This window comes from Zeus faber, assembly GCF_960531495.2.
Source record: "Zeus faber genome assembly, chromosome: 18".
NCBI lineage: Eukaryota > Metazoa > Chordata > Actinopteri > Zeiformes > Zeidae > Zeus > Zeus faber.
Genome location: NC_137210.1, coordinates 1,624,864 through 1,644,959, shown reverse-complemented (window position 1 = coordinate 1,644,959; position 20,096 = coordinate 1,624,864).

Below are 20,096 nucleotides of genomic sequence, written 5' to 3'. Positions count from 1 at the left end.
AGGGGCCCTCGCATAGGATAGGTTCTTCTAGCAACACAGCCCAGACTGGCCAATCTGGAGAGGAGGCCAACTGAGTGCACTTGAGGCAGCCGTTGTTGCCCATAGCACACAAATACCCATGGACAGCAGCCTTCCTCTGACCGTCTGGTAGCCATCAGTGGGCATCTCATGTTAATGGTTGTCACCATGTTATCCAACTCATCATCACTGATGGAGCTATAAAGTTCAGAAACAGATAAGAAAATTCCCTCATTCAGATTGTGCAGATTGAAACACAAAGCAGTTTTGCAATGCAGGGCACCGAGAGGTTTGTCTGCAACATATCAGCCAACTACTATCTTACAACTTCAAATCTAATAAGTCCTCACAGACCAATTAATGATCCCACTGCTGTATCTGGGGCTGTTGAATCTAAATGTTACCTGATAAGTCCAAAGACCTCCTGAAGCGCTTGGATTATTCCTCGGGGTATGTCAACATTTCTTGAGAGTGCTTGCAGGAGGTACAGCTCCTGCCGACAAACAACTCCATGAAATCCAGGTCAAGTGGTGTTTGAAAGAGTGGAAGCTCAAATTTTGACATGAGTCGCCCCAGGATCTGACGTCTCTATATTCTGTGGAGAACATTACAGCACTATTAAGGAAATCGCACACCTCAGACATTCATTTATTACTTTGAAAGGTCAAATTAGTTTACAAAACATATTACTATAAAGGAAATTCTTAGAATTGTTCTATCTTATGTCATCATGAATTAAAACGGAATACTTTTGAAGTGCTGTGAACAAAAGTTAAGCCTTGAAGATGCTTTGTAGGCAAAGTTGTAAACAGTAAAATTTTCAGGCAGCTTTCTTGCTTTTAACAGTGTTCCAATAAACCAGGATATCAACAAACCTGGTCAGAAAAAAAGCTTAAATGCTCCATGAGTGCATCTCTCCCCAGGGGAGAGAGATTGGTCGTTGGAGCAGATCTCAATGGGCATGTTGGCGAAGGGATCAGAGACATAGATGATGAGAAGGTGATGGGTAGGTATGGTGTCAGGGAGAGGAATGTGGAAGGACAGATGGGGTAGATTTTGCCAAAAAGATGGAATTGGCTGTTGTGAATACATTTTTCAGGAAGAGGGTGTCAGGAGGGTGGCCAGGAAAACATGGACCCAGCCGACACAGAAGGGCTCCGCCGCGCACTCCGGGACCAAAGAGTGTTGCTTGGGCATCATGACCAGGCCCTCCGGGACATCGCGGAACACCTCCGGACCATCTCGGCGGCCGTCAGCAGCCTGCAAGGTCCTCCGGCCCCCGTGGCCCCCCCTGCTCCTCCGACCCGCCCTCCGTCCCCCACCAGGGCTCCCAGCGCCTCTCTCGTCCCCCCTGAGCCCCACGTTCCGGCTCCAGCGCCTTACGACGGCGATTTTGGCACCTGCCGCGCCTTCCTTGTGCAGTGCGCGGTGGTTTTCCAACAGCGGCCGTCATCGTACGCCTCCAATAGTGCCCGCATCGCTTTCCTCATCTCCTGCCTGAGAGAGGCGGCTCTCGGCTGGGGTTCCACGGTTTGGAGTCAGGGGGCCCCGTGAGTCTCTCCTACGATCTGTTCTCTGTCTTCCAACAGAGTTCAGTTTGCGGCAAGGAGGCGGCCAGAAGACTCCTCTCCCTCCGCCAGGGTTCCCGTAGCGTCGCCTCCCTCGTCGTCGAGTTCCGGACTCTAGCCGCGGAAAGCGGCTGGAATGACGGAGCCCTGCAGGACGTGTTTCAGCGTGCCCTGAACGACGAGTTGCGGGACGAGTTGGCGCGGTGGGACAAGCCCACTGACCTGGACCAATTAGTAGAGACCGCAATCCGCCTGGACAACCGGCTACGGGAACGCCAGCGTGAGAGGGAGGGGGCGAGCCTCCAGTCCATGCCTCCCACCTGGGCGGTCACGCCCCGGTCTCCAGCGCCCGCTACTCTTGGGCGCCTCACAAGTCCCCCGACTCTCTCCGATGCCGAGCCAATGCAACTTGGTCGCTCCCGGATCACGTAGCATACAGACCGGCGCCTGTCTGTATTGCGGCCGGCTGGGACACCTCCGAGCCACCTGCCCGGTCCGGCCACGAGAGGGCGACTCCTCGGTTGGGTTACGTTCCGGTCGCTCCAGCGCCAACCCTCTCTCCCGTCCGCTGCTCCCAGCTACCCTCTCGTAGGGAGATATAACACGCTCTTCCTCCGCTCTCATAGATTCCGGGGCGGATGCGGGTTTTCTCGACCAGGGACTAGCACGCCAGCTACCCGTCCCTCTCCCCGCACCGCTCGAGGTCAAGGGGCTGAACGGGTCACATCGGACCCGGATTACCCACCAGACAGCTCCCCTCAAGCTGCTTCTTTCAGGCAACCACCGTGAGTCTTTAAGGTTCTTCCTTATTGATTCCCCACTGAACCCCGTGGTTCTGGGGTACCCCTGGCTCCAGACCCACAACCCTCAGATGGACTGGCGCTCCGGCAGCGTTAGCTCCTGGAGCACACACTGTCATGCCCACTTCCTCCGCTCGGCCTCAACCCCACCACCGGGCGCGCCGCCAGGGGTCCCCAAGAGCCCTGACCTGCCCTCGGTTCCATCGCAATATCTGGACCTGGCCCCGGTCTTCAGCAAGCAGGAGGCGCTATCCTTACCACCTCATCGCCCCTACGACTGCGCAATCAACCTCCTGCCAGGCGCCCCCCTCCCCTGCAGTCCCCTGTATAATGTCTCCCGGCCCGAACAGGAGGCCATGGAGACTTACATCCGCGACTCTCTCGCTGCCGGGATTATTCGCCCCTCGTCTTCTCCGCTAGCCGCAGGGTTCTTCTTTGTTGCAAAGAAGGACAAGACCCTCCGTCCTTGCATTGATTTCAGGGGACTGCACGACATCACGATCAAAGACAAGTACCCCTTGCCCCTGATGGATTCAGTCTTCGTCCCCATCCAGGGTGCCACCCACTTTTCCAAGCTCGACCTCCGCAACGCTTACGACCTGGTCCGCATCCGCGAAGGGGACGAGTGGAAGACCGCATTCAACACCCCGCTCGGACACTTGAGTACCTTGTTATGCCCTTTGGGCTGTCAAATGCCCCAGCGGTCTTCCAGGCCCTAATTAACGATGTCCTCCGGGACATGCTCAACTCCTTTGTCTTTGTTTACCTCGACGACATCTTGATTTTCTCCAAATCCCTCTCCGACCACCTCCGCCTCCTGGAAAACCGTCTGTTTGTTAAGGCCGAGAAGTGTGTCTTCCATGTTCCATCCATTTCCTTCCTAGGGTTCATCATTGGCCGAGGGAGGCTGGAGATGGACCCCAAGAAGGTGGCCGCCGTGGTGGAGTGGCCAACCCCAGCCAATAGGAAGCAGCTCCAACGGTTCCTCTGGTTTGCAAACTTCTACCGGCGCTTCATCCGTAACTTCAGTCGCATCGCTGCTCCCCTCTCAGCCCTTACCTCCACCGCAGTGGCCTTCAAATGGACCCCCGCGGCCGAGGCCGCGTTCCTCGACCTCAGGTCCCACTTTTCTTCGGCCCCAGTCCTGGCCCAGCCCAACGCCAACCTCCAGTTCGTGGTAGAGGTGGACGCTTCAGACACGGGGTAGGAGCAGTACTTTCTCAGCGCTCCCCAACCGATGGTAAGCTCCACCCCTGTGCCTTTCTGTCCCGCAGGCTCACACCACCCGAGCGCAACTATGACGTGGGTAACCGGGAACTACTGGCTGTCAAACTAGCCCTGGAGGAATGGCGCCACTGGCTTGAGGGAGCAATCCACCCCTTCGTCGTCTGGACCGATCATAAGAACTTGGCCTATATCCGGACGGCGAAGCGGCTCAACTCCCGGCAGGCCAGGTGGGCGTTGTTTTTTGGCCGGTTTAACTTCTCCCTATCCTACCGGCCAGGAACCAAGAACACCAAACCTGACGCCCTGTCCCGTGTGTTCGCGCCAGAGGAGAAGACAGGGGATCCTGAACCCATCCTTCCACCCCTGTGCCTTGCGCCATGGCATTCCGGCAGACGTGGTGTCAGACAGAGGACCCCAGTTCACCTCCAAGGTCTGGTGCGCCTTCTGCTCGGCCCTGGGGGCACAGGTAAGTCTCTCCTCCGGTTTCCACCACCAGACCAACGGTCAGACAGAGCGGGCGAACCAGGATATGGAGGCCATGCTCCGCTGCCTGACAACCACCAGCCCCACCTCCTGGAGCGACCAGCTGCCATGGGCCGAGTACGCCCACAACACCCTGGTGAACGCCTCCTCCGGCCTGTCGCCCTTCCAATGCTCTCTGGGCTACCAACCCCCGCTGTTCCCTGCCCAGGAGGCTGAGATCGCCGTACCCTCCGTCCAGGCCCACATTGGTCGCTGCCGGAGGACGTGGAGGAGGGCCCGCTCTGCCCTACTCCGGGCCTCTGCCAGGTCCCAGCGGCAGGCGAACCGGCACCGTGTGTCCGCACCTACATACGTCCCCGGACAGATGGTATGGCTCTCCACAAAGGACTTGCCCCTCGAGGTGGACTCCCGAAAACTCGCTCACCGGTATGTTGGCCCCTTTCCCATTGAGTCAATCATCAACCCCTGTGCCGTACGCCAAGGTCTCCCTCCCTCCGTGTCCACCCTACCTTCCATGTATCCCTGCTCAAGCCAGTGGTTTCCAGCCCTCTCTCCCTCCCCGCCGAGGCCCCACCACCCCCCCGCACCATCGACGGCCACCCGACCTACACAGTGCGGCGCCTGCTGGACGTGCGGCGCCGGGGGAGGGGCCTCCAGTACCTCGTGGACTGGGAGGGATACGGCCCGGAGGAACGCTCCTGGGTCCCCCGGAGACAGATCCTGGATGCCTCCCTCATCCGGGATTTCAACCGAACTCGCCCTTCAGGCTCCAGGTGTCTGGCAAGGGGCGTCCGTAGAGGGGGGGGTACTGTTAGGCCCACGGCCTCCCAGCACCACTAGAGGCCGCCCTTGCCCCATCTGCAGCTCCCTACTCAAGCCCAATTGCACACACCTGGGATCAATTACCTGCACAGTATTTAGCCCCAGCTTGTTAGCCATTCCTTGCCAGACCGTCAACTAGCTTTCCCCGAGTTGTATCGCTATTGGCTCGCTTCCAAGTTCCTATTCCTAGTTCCTAGTTCCTAGTTAATGTCTTGTTGTCTCGCCTTCCCCTTACCTGCTTGTCTCCTCTCGTCGACCCAGTCTGTCTCTCCAAGTCCAGCCAGCCCGGTTTACCTGCCTGTCTCCGCTCGTCGACCAAGGTTCCCCGTCTCTCCACCCGGATCCTGGACCCCATCTCCTGGTCATCATCATCCCTGCCCTGCCCTGCTCCATCCCCACCCGACCGGGTCCCCCCAGCCAGCTTCACCTTCCCGGTTAATAAACCTCCCTTGCCTGCCTCCCGTCTCCCTGTGTCATGCGTTTGGGTCCCTCCCAGTTCTGGTCGTGACAGAGGGAAGTACACAGCGTGACATACAAGAGTGGAGGAAGGTGCAGACAGGCGGACTACATCTTATGCGGGAGGCGCAATCTGAAAGAGATTAGTGACTGCAAAGTGGTGGTAGGGGAGTGTGTTGCCTGGCAACATCTGATGGTGGTCTGTGGGATGACTTTGGAGGCCAAGAAGAGGAAGAGAGTGAAAGATAAAATGGTGTAAGTTGAAAAAGGAGGAGTGTTGCATGCAATTTAGGGAAGAGGTAAGGCAGGCAATAGGTGGGAATGAACGGTTACCAGATGACTGGGAAACAACTGAAGAAGTGATAAGGGAGACGGCCAAGAAGCTACTCGGTGTGTCATGCAGGAAGATCAAGGAAGACAAGGGCTCTTGGTGGTGGAATAAGGAAGTACAAGAGAGCATAGAGCAAGGCGAAGAGAGAAGTGGCAAAGGCAAAGGAAAAGGCATACGGTGAGTTGTATGAGAGGTTGGACAGTAAGGAAGGAGAAAAGGACTTTGGAAAGACAACGGGACCGAGCTGGGAAGGATGTACAGCAGAATAGGGTGATGAAGGATAATGATGGGAATGTTCTGACTTGTGAGTCGAGTGTGTTGAGATGGTGGTACTTTGAGGAGTTGATGAATGAAGAAAATGAGAGGGAAAGAAGAGTGGATGATGTGGGGATAGTGGATCAAGGAGTGCAGCAAATTAGCAAAGATGATGTGAGAACAGCATTAAAGAAGATGAAGAGTGGAAAGGCAGTTGGCCCAGATGACATACCTGGGGAAGCAGGGAAATGTTTAGGTGAGATGGTGAGGAGTGGAGAAAAAGTGTACTGGTACCCGTCTTCAAAAATAAGGGAGACGTCAGAGCTGTAGTAACTACAGGGGAATAAAGTTGATCAGCCACAGCATGAAGCTATCGGAAAGGGTAGTGGAGGCTATGTTAAGAGGAGAGGTGGGGATCACTGAGCAGAAGTATGATTTCATACCAGGAAAGAGTACTTCAGATGCAATGTTTGCTTTAAGAATGCAGATGAAAAAGTACAGAGAAGGCCAGAGGGAGTTGCACTGCGTCTTTGTGGATTTAGAGAAAGCTTTTGATAGGGTGCCGAGAGAGGAAGTGTGGTATTGCATGAGGAAGTCGGGGGTGGCCGAGAAGTATGTAAGAGTGGTACAGGATATGTATGAGGGCAGTCAGACAGTAGTATGGTGTGCAGTAGGCGTAACAACGGCATTCAAAGTGGAGGTGGGATTGCATTAAGGATCAGCTCTGAGCCCTTTCTTGTTTGCAATGGTGATGGACAGGTTTAACAGGTGAAATCAGGCAGGAGTCTCAGTGGACTATGATGTTCGCGGATGACATTGTGATCTGTTGCGAGAGTAGGGAGCAGGTGCAGGAGAGCCTGGAGAAGTGGAGGCATGAGGCATTAGAGAGAAGAGGAATGAACGTCAGCAGGAGTAAGACAGAATACATGTACCTGAATGGGAGGGAGGGAGACGAAAAGCTGAGAATGCAAGGAGTGGAGGTGGAGAAGGCAGATGAGTTCAAGCACTTGGGGTTGACCATCCAAAGCAGTGGAGAGTGCGGGAGAGAGGTGAAGAATAGAGTACAGGCAGGGTGGAGTGGGTGGAGAAGGCAGGTCCGGAGTGATTTGTGACAGAAGGGTTCCAGCAAGAGTGAAGGGAAAGGTCTACAGGACGGTAGTGAGACCAGCTTTGTTGTGCGGTTTAGAGGCAGTGGCACTGACAAAAAGGCAGGTGGCTGAACTGGAGGTGGCAGAGTTGAGAATGTTGAGATTTTCATTGTGAGTGACAACGATGGACAAGATTAAGAATGCGTACATTAGAGGGAAGGCTTAGTTTGGACAGTTAGGTGAAAAAGTGAGAGGAGAGATTGAGATGGTTCGGACACGTGTGTAGTGGAGATGAGAGTTACATTGGGAGAAGGATGCTAAGGATGGAGCTGCCAGGCCAGAGGAAAAGAGGAAGGCCAAAGAGAAGGTTTATGGATGTGGTGAGGGAGGACATGCAGGCGGTTAGTGTAAGGGAGGAATATGCGCAGATGGTATTGGAGGTAGATCATCCGCTGTGGGGACCCCTAACGGGAGCAGACGAAGAACAAAATAAATTATATATATATACTGTATATATACATAATGACCTCCCCGAAAGCTATGCACACCGCGTCCCTGGCAATCCATCGTGCCCCACTGATGGGCCAATGTGAAGCAACACTACACCCATTGTATCCACAGAGAGTGTTTGGCACTAAACACAGGCAACACGTCAGAAAAAAAAAAAATTATTAGTATATATATTTATATAATATATAAATAAGTCCAGCAATGCCAAGCTCCAACTGGGCAAGGGACCCTGCGGAAATGTCGCGCAGGTAGAAATGGATAAATTAGGACAGCGACGACGAGGACACTGCCGTACGCGGTGTAGGCAGACGGGCCGAATTATAAGTCATCATGATACATTCGCATAGCTAGTGGGATACGAGCTATGCAGCTGAGGTCCAGCTGCAGTCTCAGATAGGTCACCTGGTGGCTGGTTATGGGAGTGCTTTTCTCCCAATTTATCGCAAACCGTCTGTGAGGTGGGTGATCACAAGCCTGCTGTGAGCGAGCGGTAGTTCCACGGAAGGAGCTAGTATCAGGATATGATATGTTTATTGTCGAGATATGTCAAGATTCTGACACCTTGACAATGCAGACGCAACAGCGCTGTCTCGACGCAGTGGGAAAACACAGGCGGAGCGAGCTTGTAGCGAGCTTGTAGTTGAACCGTGCTCTGGGGTACTCGTAGGCTAACCCTTGAAAGGCAAAACAGAGGAACCTCCGGTGTTTCGGCACTATTTGGACCGGAAGAAGGCGTCCTTCAGGTCGATGCTTGCACAGAAATCGCCCCTCGTGGACCGCCCGCAGTAGCACCTTCACGCATGCAAAATGGGCAAGTCATAATGTGGCAATTCAGAGTGCGTACATCCAGGATCAGACACACAACCCCATACACTTTGGAAACAGGAAGTAGTTTGAGGAAAAGCCTCTGTTCCGAAGTTCCTTAGACACCATCATTATGGCTCCCTTGCTGAGGAGAAATGCTATTTCTGCGTTCAGAGCTGCGGCCTTCTCTGGTGACGTCATCACCGTCCACACCATGCCCTGTTCATCCAGCTGGACAACACGCAGAGGAGATGTCACCTGCCATACTGGAGCGCCCCCCAGGGGACGAGTGGCCAGCTGGGGGTGTTTGCTCAACCCACACTGCCGCTGGCCCCAGCTTACAGGTGGAGGGAGAGCTGCCTCCTGTCCTTAGGTAGCTACAGCAAAAAACGCAAGAAAGCTCCCCCAGATACAGTAGAGAGAGGAAGAGGTGGGTTCTAACAATGGTAAGGTTAAACAGCAGAGTCCATAACTTATGGGTTTTAAAAAAGTAAGCAAGTGAAAGTTCATGATCTGGTTTGAAAGACGCCGTCATTCCTTTGAGTCTTGTTGAGGTGCAGGAAGTGCTCCAATCAGCTCTGGCCAGTACTGTTGAGGCAGAGGGAGGAACTGGCTCTCAGGGGCTTATCAGGGTTTACATACAATATGGCTGACCCCAAATTCACACCAAAAGCGTCACATCAGCGTCATGTCACGACTCACTTCTCGTGGTTTGTCGATTTGTCAATTCACATAGAGCCCATCTTTATTCAATGCACAATGCACTACCTTACGGTAGTAATAGAGGCAGCACTCTCCTGACTTTATATCACCTAAACTACAAATTGTCGAATGTATTAACCATTAACGGGAAAGTGAATCTTTGCTTTGTTTCCAACCATTTACTTTTAATGTCTTTCGCATTTGGGGTCTGGAGTTTGTTTCTTAACTTAGTAGGATAAGTTTGTGAGTTTAGCGTCCATTATTTATATTTCACACAAAATGTGTATTTATTGAGCTGTTTGAGTGTTTTCTGATATTTTTTTTGTTTTCAGTTTATGTGTGGTTCAATTATCAAATGAAGAAAAACTTGAAATGGATATATCCTTGTACATTTGAGGAAAACATATTAATAGCTTAATAATTTGACATAATTGACAGATCTCTCTACTACTACACTTGTAGTTGACTCCAAGCAGCAAGGAGACCATCCCACTTCGTGTTCACTGTCCCCCCATCCACTCTCCTCTGTGTTGCCGACTGATGCAGTACACCACACCTATAAAGTTTATAAAACTACTTCCAAGTATGAAGTCAAATATAAAGTCTATTCCTGGGCGTGATATTTGTATTCCTGCTGGAATTATTTTTTTTTACATCAGTGAGGTTTCATTTGTTGTGGGGGAGAATGTATTTGTTTGTCAATACAACTCAGTAATCCACGTTCGGAGCGCACATCAGCGATTTTATTAATCTGGTTGATGCATACCAGGCTTGGTTATTAAATGTTTTCACTAAATACATCTTTTGAATGGACATCTATGGGAATTTACAATCCAGTTTACGCGTGGAGCCTGGAAAAATAGAGAGGCGTAAAAAATATTGAGGCGTCTAGGAGCCTCAAAGCATGACAGCGAGGCACCCAATGCATAGTTGCATGCCTGCCGGAGCCGGTGTGAGTTGTAACATTAACTGGCGCTGGCGCTGATGTGATGCTGATGTAGTGCTCTTTGTGTGAATTGGTGTGAATTGGAGTCACAAGTGTAGCTGTGTATTGCTTTTAAGAGTTCAACTGTATTTCACATGAAAATATGTTTACTAAAGTGCACTTTTAGTATACCTGTTTTAAAATAGACAGGCAATTGTACATTTACTTTATTTTTGTTGCACTTGCAAAAAGTATACTTGAGATTCCAAAATATATTGATATTAATAATTTGTCTGGTAAATTAAACTTTCATTCCTCTACCCACAAATTCAATTTATTTAGTAATGTTGCAGTATTGTTACTACATGTCATGTCCCCAGTTATCTGTTTCCCTCATGGCCCTGCGCAGTTCCTCTTCCCTTGTGTCTCCTGTCTCCCCTCTCCCCCTTTCTCTATGTGTTCGTGTGTGTGTGTGTTCGTGTGTGTGTGTGTGTTCGTGTGGCCGTGTCTCTCATCTCCACCCTCCGTTGCAGGCTCTTCACCTGCAGGCAATCCACACCTCATCATCTTCTCATGATAAGAATACCAGCTGCCCCCCCCCCCCCCCCATTGTAAGATTGTTGCTTCACCTCAGTGGTAGTACATGTTTCAGGCCTACCTATTCTCTGCGAAATCCTTGTGTTCTTTCCTTTAGCTAATGCTAACCCGTCTCTCTGTGTCCCAGAATCATCTCGCCCCCGCCTGCCTGCCTGCCTGCCTGACGTCCACGCAAGAGATATATATGTATATATACACGTGCACACACACATACACACACACACACACACACACACACACACATACACACACACACACACACACACACACACACACACACACACACACACACACACACACACACACACACACACACATACACACACACATACACACACACACACACACAGTGATGTAGTGGTGCCTGGATATACTTTTAACTTTTGTCCAAAAAGGTTATTTATTAAGCTGTATTTACCCCGCGAGGAATCGCCACCTTACCGCGGTGGAGGGGTTTGTGTGTCCCTGTGACCCTGGGAGCTGTGTTGTTGGGGCATTAGCCCCTGGTAGGGTCTCCCAAGGCAGAGTGTTCCCAGGGGAGGGACCAGATAAAGAGCGATTCAAAGGACCCTAATGCATTGACAATCACGGCAATATGTTACCTCGCCCAGAATAGGGAAAACAGGGCCCCCTCCTGGAGCCAGACCTGGGTGGGGAGCTCGCCGGCGAGCATCTGGTGGCCGGCCCTGGACCCATGGGGCTCGACCAGGCACAGCCCGAAGAAATACCATGGAGCCGCCACCCTGTGGACCCACCACCTGCAGGGATAGCCGTTGGGGTCGGGTGCAATGTCAACCGGGCGGCGGGCAAAGGCGAGGCCTGGGCCTGCTGATCCTTGGCATCGTAGACTAGTTCTAGGGATGTGGAATGTCACCTCTCTGTCGGGGAAGGAGCTGGAGCTGGTGCGGGAGGTAGAGCGTTACCAACTAGATATAGTTGGGCTCACCTCTACGCACAGCACTGGCTCTGGAACCAAACTCCTGGAGAGGGGCTGGACTCTCTCCTTTTTCGGAGTCGCCCAGGGTGAGAGGCGCTGGGCAGGTGTGGGGATGTGGGGATTCCCAGTGAACGAGAGGGTTGCCTCTATGCGACTACAAGTTGCTAAGTGGAAAGCTCTGACTGTTGTGTGTGTTTATGCACCGAACACCAGTTCAGAGTATTCGGCCTTCTTGGAGTCTCTGGGTAGCATCCTGGAAGGGGCTCCGTCTAGGGACTCTATAGTTCTACTGGGAGACTTCAGTGCACACGTGGGCAATGATGGAGAAACTTGGAAGGCGTTGATTGGGAAGAACAGCCTGCCTGATCTGAATCCGAGTGGTGCTTTGCTATTGGACTTCTGTGCTAGTCATGGATTGGTCTTAACTAATACCATGTTCGAGCATAGGGTGGCTCTTAAGTGTACGTGGTACCAGACCACCTTAGGTTAAAGATCGATAATCGACCTTGTGGTTGTGTCATCAGATCTGCGGCGTATGTCTTGGACACTCTACTTTTTTTTTTTCTAGAAATTTACTAGTACATTTAAAAGAAATATGTTCATTATATTCTACCATTAAATAAGAAAGAACATTCATTATCTTGCCCATATGCTATATGAATGAAGTAAGTGTGCGTGAAACAGGGGTCAGCAAAGACATGAATGGGTGCTTTGTTGGCCGTGAGCCATGTGACATGGGGGGGTCTGTTGATGCAAACATCCCCTCTGGAATATGGCCATATGACATGTGAAGGTTTGCTAATGTAACTAACGTCAAAGAATGCAGACAAACGGGTTCTTTGTACTATTGATCGTGTAGGAGGAAGGAAGGGATCCTTATTGAGGAAACAGATGTACATTCTGGACCAACAGAAAGAGTTTAAAAGAAGGAGTCCGTGAGCGGCTAGGGAGTTCTTTGCCAAACCAACTCAGATTCTGTTGTCACTTCTTGCAAGTGATAATAAAGTCATATATCTTCAGACCTCGACTCTCTCGAACCTCTCTTCTTCAGTTTAAGTGTTAGATGCGTTTTTTCCACTACATATTTGGCGTTTTCGGCAGGATTGAAGAACAGGGACCCACCGGCTGCTGGGCTGTGGGTCGGGGACCGGCCATGGTCACACAAAAACGGGTGGCCACCCAACTTGAAAAGGTAAGCATTGTTCTTACTTATTAATTGAGTAAATTTGTGTGATCATTGTCTGCCCGATTCTCACGCCCGGTGGTAAGTATTGTGTCTCTCCAAAAAGAACCAAAAGCATATATGTTAAAGAAGGAGGAGAGAGAAAGAGAGTGGCTTGGAATGAATTTGACGCATGCATGCACACACAACGCTCTGTGACATATACACATTGTAGCGGAGTGTGGAAACGTCCTGATAGATCTCTTTTATTTCTGGTAAGCAGGTTAGTGACGTCCTGTATAAGATCTATTTTTGGTAAGCAGGGTAGAGACGGCCTGTATAGATTTCTTTTATTTCTGGTAAGCAGGTTAGAGACGTCCTGTATAGATCTATTTTTGGTAAGCAGGTTAGAGACGTCCTGTATAGATCTCTTTTGTTTATGGTAAGCAGGTTAGAGACGTCCTGTATAAGATCTATTTTTGGTAAGCAGGTTAGAGATGTCCTGTATAGATCTCTTTTATTTCTGGTAAGCAGGTTAGAGACGTCCTGTATAGATCTATTTTTGGTAAGCAGGTTAGAGACGTCCTGTATAGATCTCTTTTATTTCTGGTAAACAGGTTAGAGACGTCCTGTATAGATCTATTTTTGGTAAGCAGGTTAGAGACGTCCTGTATAGATCTCTTTTATTTCTGGTAAGCAGGTTAGAGACGTCCTGTATAGATCTATTTTTGGTAAGCAGGTTAGAGACGTCCTGTATAGATCTCTTTTATTTCTGGTAAACAGGTTAGAGACGTCCTGTATAGATCTATTTTTGGTAAGCAGGTTAGAGACGTCCTTGTATAGATCTCTTTTGTTTATGGTAAGCAGGTTAGAGACGTCCTGTATAAGATCTATTTTTGCTAAGCAGGTTAGAGACGTCCTGTATAGATCTCTTTTGTTTATGGTAAGCAGGTTAGAGACATCCTGTATAAGATCTATTTTTGGTAAGCAGGTTAGAGACGTCCTGTATAGATCTCTTTAATTTTGTCTACGGGTAATCAAATAGAAAGTCCATTAAAAGCATAGGGACAGTGCTCAGAGGCTTATCAGTCATGTGATTATCCATTTTAAGTTTGTTTTAAAGTTTAAAAATCTGGGATACTCCCTCTGACGAGAGAGCTCAGTTGGTCGGAAGAGTTATTTTGTGTTGAGCTTGGTCACAGCTTTGTTATGTGTTGGTAAATCTGGGATACCGCCTTTCAAGAGAGAAAGGGTCTGCATAGTCAGAGAATTGTGTTTGTCTTCGTCTATTGTAGTTAATTAGCTGAGAGTAGGAGTTCTAGAAGTAATAGATAGAGATATAGGTGAAGATAAGGTATTGTAATCAACAACTAACCTAAAATACATTTCTGATAATAGGGTCGAGCAGAGTGGCTTGGGAAGCCTGTAGAGAGCAGGGGTTAGAGAGGAGGAGAAGAGAAAGAGAAAAGGTGGGGGTCGAGCAGCTCCGGGGGAGCCGCAAGTCAGAAAAGAAAAAAAAGGAAAAAAACGAGGCTAGAGGAGAAGACAGGAATCAGAAAAAGTGGGAGTAGAGCAGCTTTACATTCACTTGGAGAAGACAGAGGAAAAGTCGTGAACGTAAACTGTAGTGAATAACAACAGAATAAAACTAGATAATTAATAGCTACATACACTATTAAGTATCATGGCCCCTACATCCGTAGAAATATTGACTAAAAAAAACCCTTTAAATAAAGAGGAGATAATAAAAATCTCAGCCAAATGGGGTAAGAGGACTGCCAAATTGGGAACAAAGTGGCCAGAGGGAGGAACATTTGATGCAACGGTGTGTGACGAAATGGAGGTGATGATGAAGAATCACAAAATAAATAAAACCGGGAAAAAAGCGATTGAGAAAAGAGAAAGAGAGAGGATAATTTTAGCAATGTTCCAAAAAGTAGTGACGAAATGGAGGCAGAGAGAAAGAACAGCTAGGGAAATGTTGAGTGGAGTTGAGGAAGTTGAAAAGGTTCAGCCACCTCCATATAACACAGGACAGTACCCAATGATAACAGGCACGGTGGAGGTTAAAGGGGAGGTTCAGCTGGATAAAGAGAGGGATAAGGCTTGTAGAACACAGAGAGGGAGAGGACCACCCTTACAGATGGACTGTTATAAAGGCCTCAGAAGGACAGCCAATGAGTGGAGTAGTGATAGCGGTAGTGATAGTGATGGAGACGAGGGGGGTAATAGAGGAAGAAGGTTAAAAGACAGCCAGATGGAGATGACAGTGGAGTGCAGCCATGATGGAGAGAGCTTCAGTGGGACACCAGGGAAAGAAAGGGAGGGGGCCGAGCCCAGCAGCAGTATATCAGCGCAAGTTCCCCTAGCGTTCGACTTGCAAGAGGAACTTAGGAGATCGTAAAGAAAGAAAAGAGCACCTAAGACTTATTCAGGAGTATATCCTATCCTTGTAAAAGGACAACAAGCCCAATATATCCCATGGGGGTCCCAAGATTTGGAAGGATTGGTAAAAAAGTTACCTAATATTAACAAAGGGGCTGCCAAGTGGATAGGGATGTTTGAGGAAAACACCATAGGGAATATAATGGCGGTGGGTGATCTGAAAGCTTTGTTGGCCAGAGTGTTGGGGATAGAGAAGATGAAGAGCGTACTAACAAACAGGGGTTTGAGCCAACCGCTGGACGAGGCCTCTGATGGAACCACATTTGACGCTTATAGACAAAGAACTTGGACAGCACTCAGATGCGAGTACCCAGTCTGTATAGACCACAGGATCCTGAGGGGTCACACAATAGGCGACAAAGAGAACCCTGCAACATTACTGCAGAACCAAGTTAGGAGGTGGCAATTGGAGACAGAGAAAGATCCAGAAAATGATGGATTGGTCTCGATCCTGTTCAGAAATGCCATAGTAGAAGCATTGCCTGACCCGGTCAAAAGCAAGCTAGGAGATGTGGTGGGACTGACCTCATCAATGCCCCATAAAGAGTTCAGCGATCATCTGGTCCACGCAGTGGAGAGATATCGACAAAACGAACAGAAGATTCAAGAACAAAGCAAAGAGGTGCAGAGAAAGCTGACTCAGCTTCAGCTAGAAGAACTCACGAAGAAAGAAAAGAAAAAGCAGGCGGTTGTTGTGAAACCAGATGTTGCAACAATGCAAAACGTCCAACAGGCCCCGCCACAGATCCAACCTCTTCAACAGACATTTCCCCCCCCGGCATGACAGCCTCAGAGCCAAGGGTCACTCACCCCACCTGTGGTTAATGTTTATACGCAGAATAGTGGGAATCCAAGGGGTGGGAACACACAGACCCAATATAGGGGACAGCGAGAATATGACAAAAAGTAACTGTAACACTCCTTTGCTTCCTGTGCTAAATGCAGATAAACAAAAATGGCGGTTGGTGCATGATTTGCGAGCTGTCAATGACGTTGTTGAGGACATGCAGGCCGGAGTTCCAAATCCACACACGATGTTGACCAATGTTCCTCCTGATGCCAAGTATTTCACAGTGATTGATTTATGTGGTGCATTTTTCAGTGTATCTCTTGCAGAAGAAAGCAGACATTTGTTCGCATTTACGTATAAAGGTAAACAATACACTTATACAAGAATGCCACAGGGGTTTAAACATTCTTCACATTTGTTTAATCAGGTGTTGAAAAGTGATTTGAACGAACTGGTACTACATGGTACACTGATACAGTATGTGGACGATCTCCTGATATGTTCTCCTACATTGGAACAGTGTCATGAGGACTCCATGGCTGTATTAACACGATTGGCAATAGGGGGGCACAAGGTGTTCCGGAACAAATTACAATACTGCCAGACAGATGTCGAATACTTGGGGAGGCTGATCGCACACCAAACTAAAGCCATAGCACCCAATCAGCTCGAGGGGATTAGCAAAGCACCTAAACCAGACACGGTACGACAAATGATGACATTTCTGGGGATGACAGGGTTTAGTTCAGTTTGGATAGAGGACTATGCCCTTAAAACTGCACCATTAAGAGCAATAATGAAGAACGTAGGAACAACTAACCTTCAAGCTAAACTTATGTGGGATGCAGATGCATTGGCAGCGTTTGAAAGCATCAAACGAGAACTTCAGGGAGCAAGTGCATTGGCAACTCCAGACTATACAAAACCATTCCTATTGTAAGTAGCAAATAGGAGTCAGGGGTACGCATCAGCAATACTAATGCAAGAATCCTGCAGTGGGAGGCGAAATCAACCCATAGCATATTATAGCTCAAAATTGGATACAGTAGCACAAGGCTACCCACCCTGTTATCAGGGATTAGCTACGGTACAGTATGCTTATGACAAAGCTTCGTCCATCACGATGGGATATCCGGTAACTATTTTTACACATCATAAAGTTACTGAACTGATTGAACAGGGGAAATTTGTGTTGACAAACTCGAGGTTGTTGGAATATTTGACCTTGCTTACGTTCCCCGATGTTACCATCAGAAGGTGTTCAACGGTGAACCCAGCAGACAAATTTCTGCATGATTTTGAAGGGACGTCACACGATTGTGTGACCGATTCTCTGATGTTAACCAAGTCAAGGCCTGATTTGTTGTCAACACCACTAATTGGGGCTGAGGAGGAGTTGTTTGTAGACGGTTCGTGCTACAGAGATCATTTGGGTAACCATGCAGGATTTGCAGTAGTACGACAAAACCCGGATAGAACTTTCGTTGTCATTCAAAGTTCTTATTGTAAACAACCATGTTCAGCACAGGTGGCTGAATTGATAGCTCTTACAGCTGCCTGCCTGCATTGTGATCAGATTGTGGAACTGATGTTGGCATTGTTGCTACCTAAGCAAGTGGTGATAATCAAATGTCAGGCACACAAGAAAGGAAATGACTATGTCACAAAAGGAAACAGTGCTGCAGATGAGGCGGCCAAGAGAGCCTCTAACAGTTGTGTTTTGATTCAGGCAGTGTTGACTATGCCTGTGGCTTCACCTACTGAAGATGATGTTGTCCGCATGCAAGAGAAGGCTTGTGTCTATGAGCAAAACATGTGGCTGAAGAGGGGTGCGGTGCGCACTCCAACTGGGTTATGGAGAACTCATGACGGGATGTTAGTGGCACCGACCGCGTTGTTGGGATTGCTTATCACTAATGCGCATGGTTTTGACCATTGCGCAAGGGGGGAAGTAGTAAGGAGAATCAGAAAACAAGGTTTTTGGTCACCATACTTGCAAACAATGGTTGAAAATCAGCTCAATGAATGTGAAGTATGTGCGAAAAATAATGTAAGAAAAACAATCACCACCCCATTGGGACACATTCCAAGACCAGAGGGACCATTCAGACATCTAGTCTTAGACTATGTGGACATGATCAAAAAAGTAAATGGGAAAAGATACATGCTTGTAGTCATTGACAGATTTAGCAGATGGGTGGAGGCAGGCCCATCAAAAGATCAGAGTGCGGCTACAGTAATCAAATTTTTGACCAGGGAGGTCATGCCAAGGTGTGGAATTCCAACAGAAATAAGCTCAGACAACGGCTCTGCGTTTATCCAAAAAACTGTTAAACAAGTAATACAGCAATTACATATCAAACAAAGATTGGGTTGTGTGTTTCACCCTCAATCACAAGGAATGGTGGAAAGAGTGAATGGAACAATCAAGACAAAAATTAACAAAATTTGTGCAAGTGCTAAATTGAACTGGGTAGATGCACTCCCATTAGCACTAATGAGTTATCGCATGCAAACTAACAGAATGACACATTTAACTCCGCACGAAATGCTCACGGGTCGACCCATGCCTGCACCTGACCTCAGAGGACCCCATTAGGGTCCTCCACTGGAACAATTGCAATTAGAAATTAGAGAATATATCAAGCAACTAACTGGCATACGTAAGCATATATTCCAACAGGAGAAGGACCGAGTACCAGAACCAGAAGACGACCCACCAAGGGGGGTGGAACCAGGCGACCAGGTGTACCTAAGGGTGTTCCGGAGAAAGTGGAACGAGCCCAGGAGGGAAGGACCATACAAAGTCACCAATGCAACCCCAAGGCTCAAGGCAAGGCTCTACTTAAAAAACAGGCTGCCGCTTATATGACATTTATAACTGAACTCTGAGGATTGAAACATTTATAGGGTATCGCACATTTGGTAACATTTTTTAACTTGCTTAAGTAAAAGGTTCAGGTTGAAAACCCTGAAACAGGTTGAAATTCCTGTGATGATAAGAAAGCAAGATGTTTTTTCCAGGTAATCAAATGTGAATACTGTTCGTTTATCTAGCAGTCCGGCAAGTAGTCATCTGTAAATTTGGGTTATTAAAGATAATGGTAATTGACATTGGGACTTAATAAGTCCCAAAGGGGGGATATATGGGAGAAATTTACTAGTACATTTAAAAGAAATATGTTCATTATATTCTACCATTAAATAAGAAAGAACATTCATTATCTTGCCCATATGCTATATGAATGAAGTAAGTGTGCGTGAAACAGGGGTCAGCAAAGACATGAATGGGTGCTTTGTTGGCCGTGAGCCATGTGACATGGGGGGGTCTGTTGATGCAAACATCCCCTCTGGAATATGGCCATATGACATGGGAAGGTTTGCTAATGTAACTAACGTCAAAGAATGCAGACAAACGGGTTCTTTGTACTATTGATCGTGTAGGAGGAAGGAAGGGATCCTTATTGAGGAAACAGATGTACATTCTGGACCAACAGAAAGACGTTAAAAGAAGGAGTCCGTGAGCGGCTCGGGAGTTCTTTGCCAAACCAACTCAGATTCTGTTGTCACTTCTTGCAAGTGATAATAAAGTCTTATATCTTCAGACCTCGACTCTCTCGAACCTCTCTTCTTCATTTTAAGTGTTAGATGCATTTTTTTCCACTACACTGTCAACTGATCACCACCTGGTGATCTCCATCTACGTCCCAACCCTCACCTATGGTCATGAGCTTTGGGAGTGACCGAAAGAACGAGATCGCGAATACAAGCGACCAAAATGAGTTTCCTCCGTAGGGTGGCCGGGCTCAGCCTTAGAGATAGGGTGAGGAGCTCGGACATCCGGAGGGAGCTCGGAGTAGAGCCGCTGCTCCTTTGCGCCGAAAGGAGCCAGTTGAGGTGGATCGGGCATCTGATCAGGATGCCTCCTGGGCGCTTTCCCTTGGAGGTTTTCCAGGCACGTCCAACTGGTAGGAGACCATGGGGTAGACCCAGAACACGCTGGAGGGATTACATATCCTAGCTGGCCTGGGAACGCATCGGGGTCCCCCAGGAGGAACTGGAAAACGTTGCCGGGAGAAGGGGGCCTGGAGCTCCTTGCTCAGCTTGCTGCCACCACGACCTGGCCCTGGATAAGCGGAGGAAAAAAATGGATGGATGGTTATTTTTAAGCAGGCT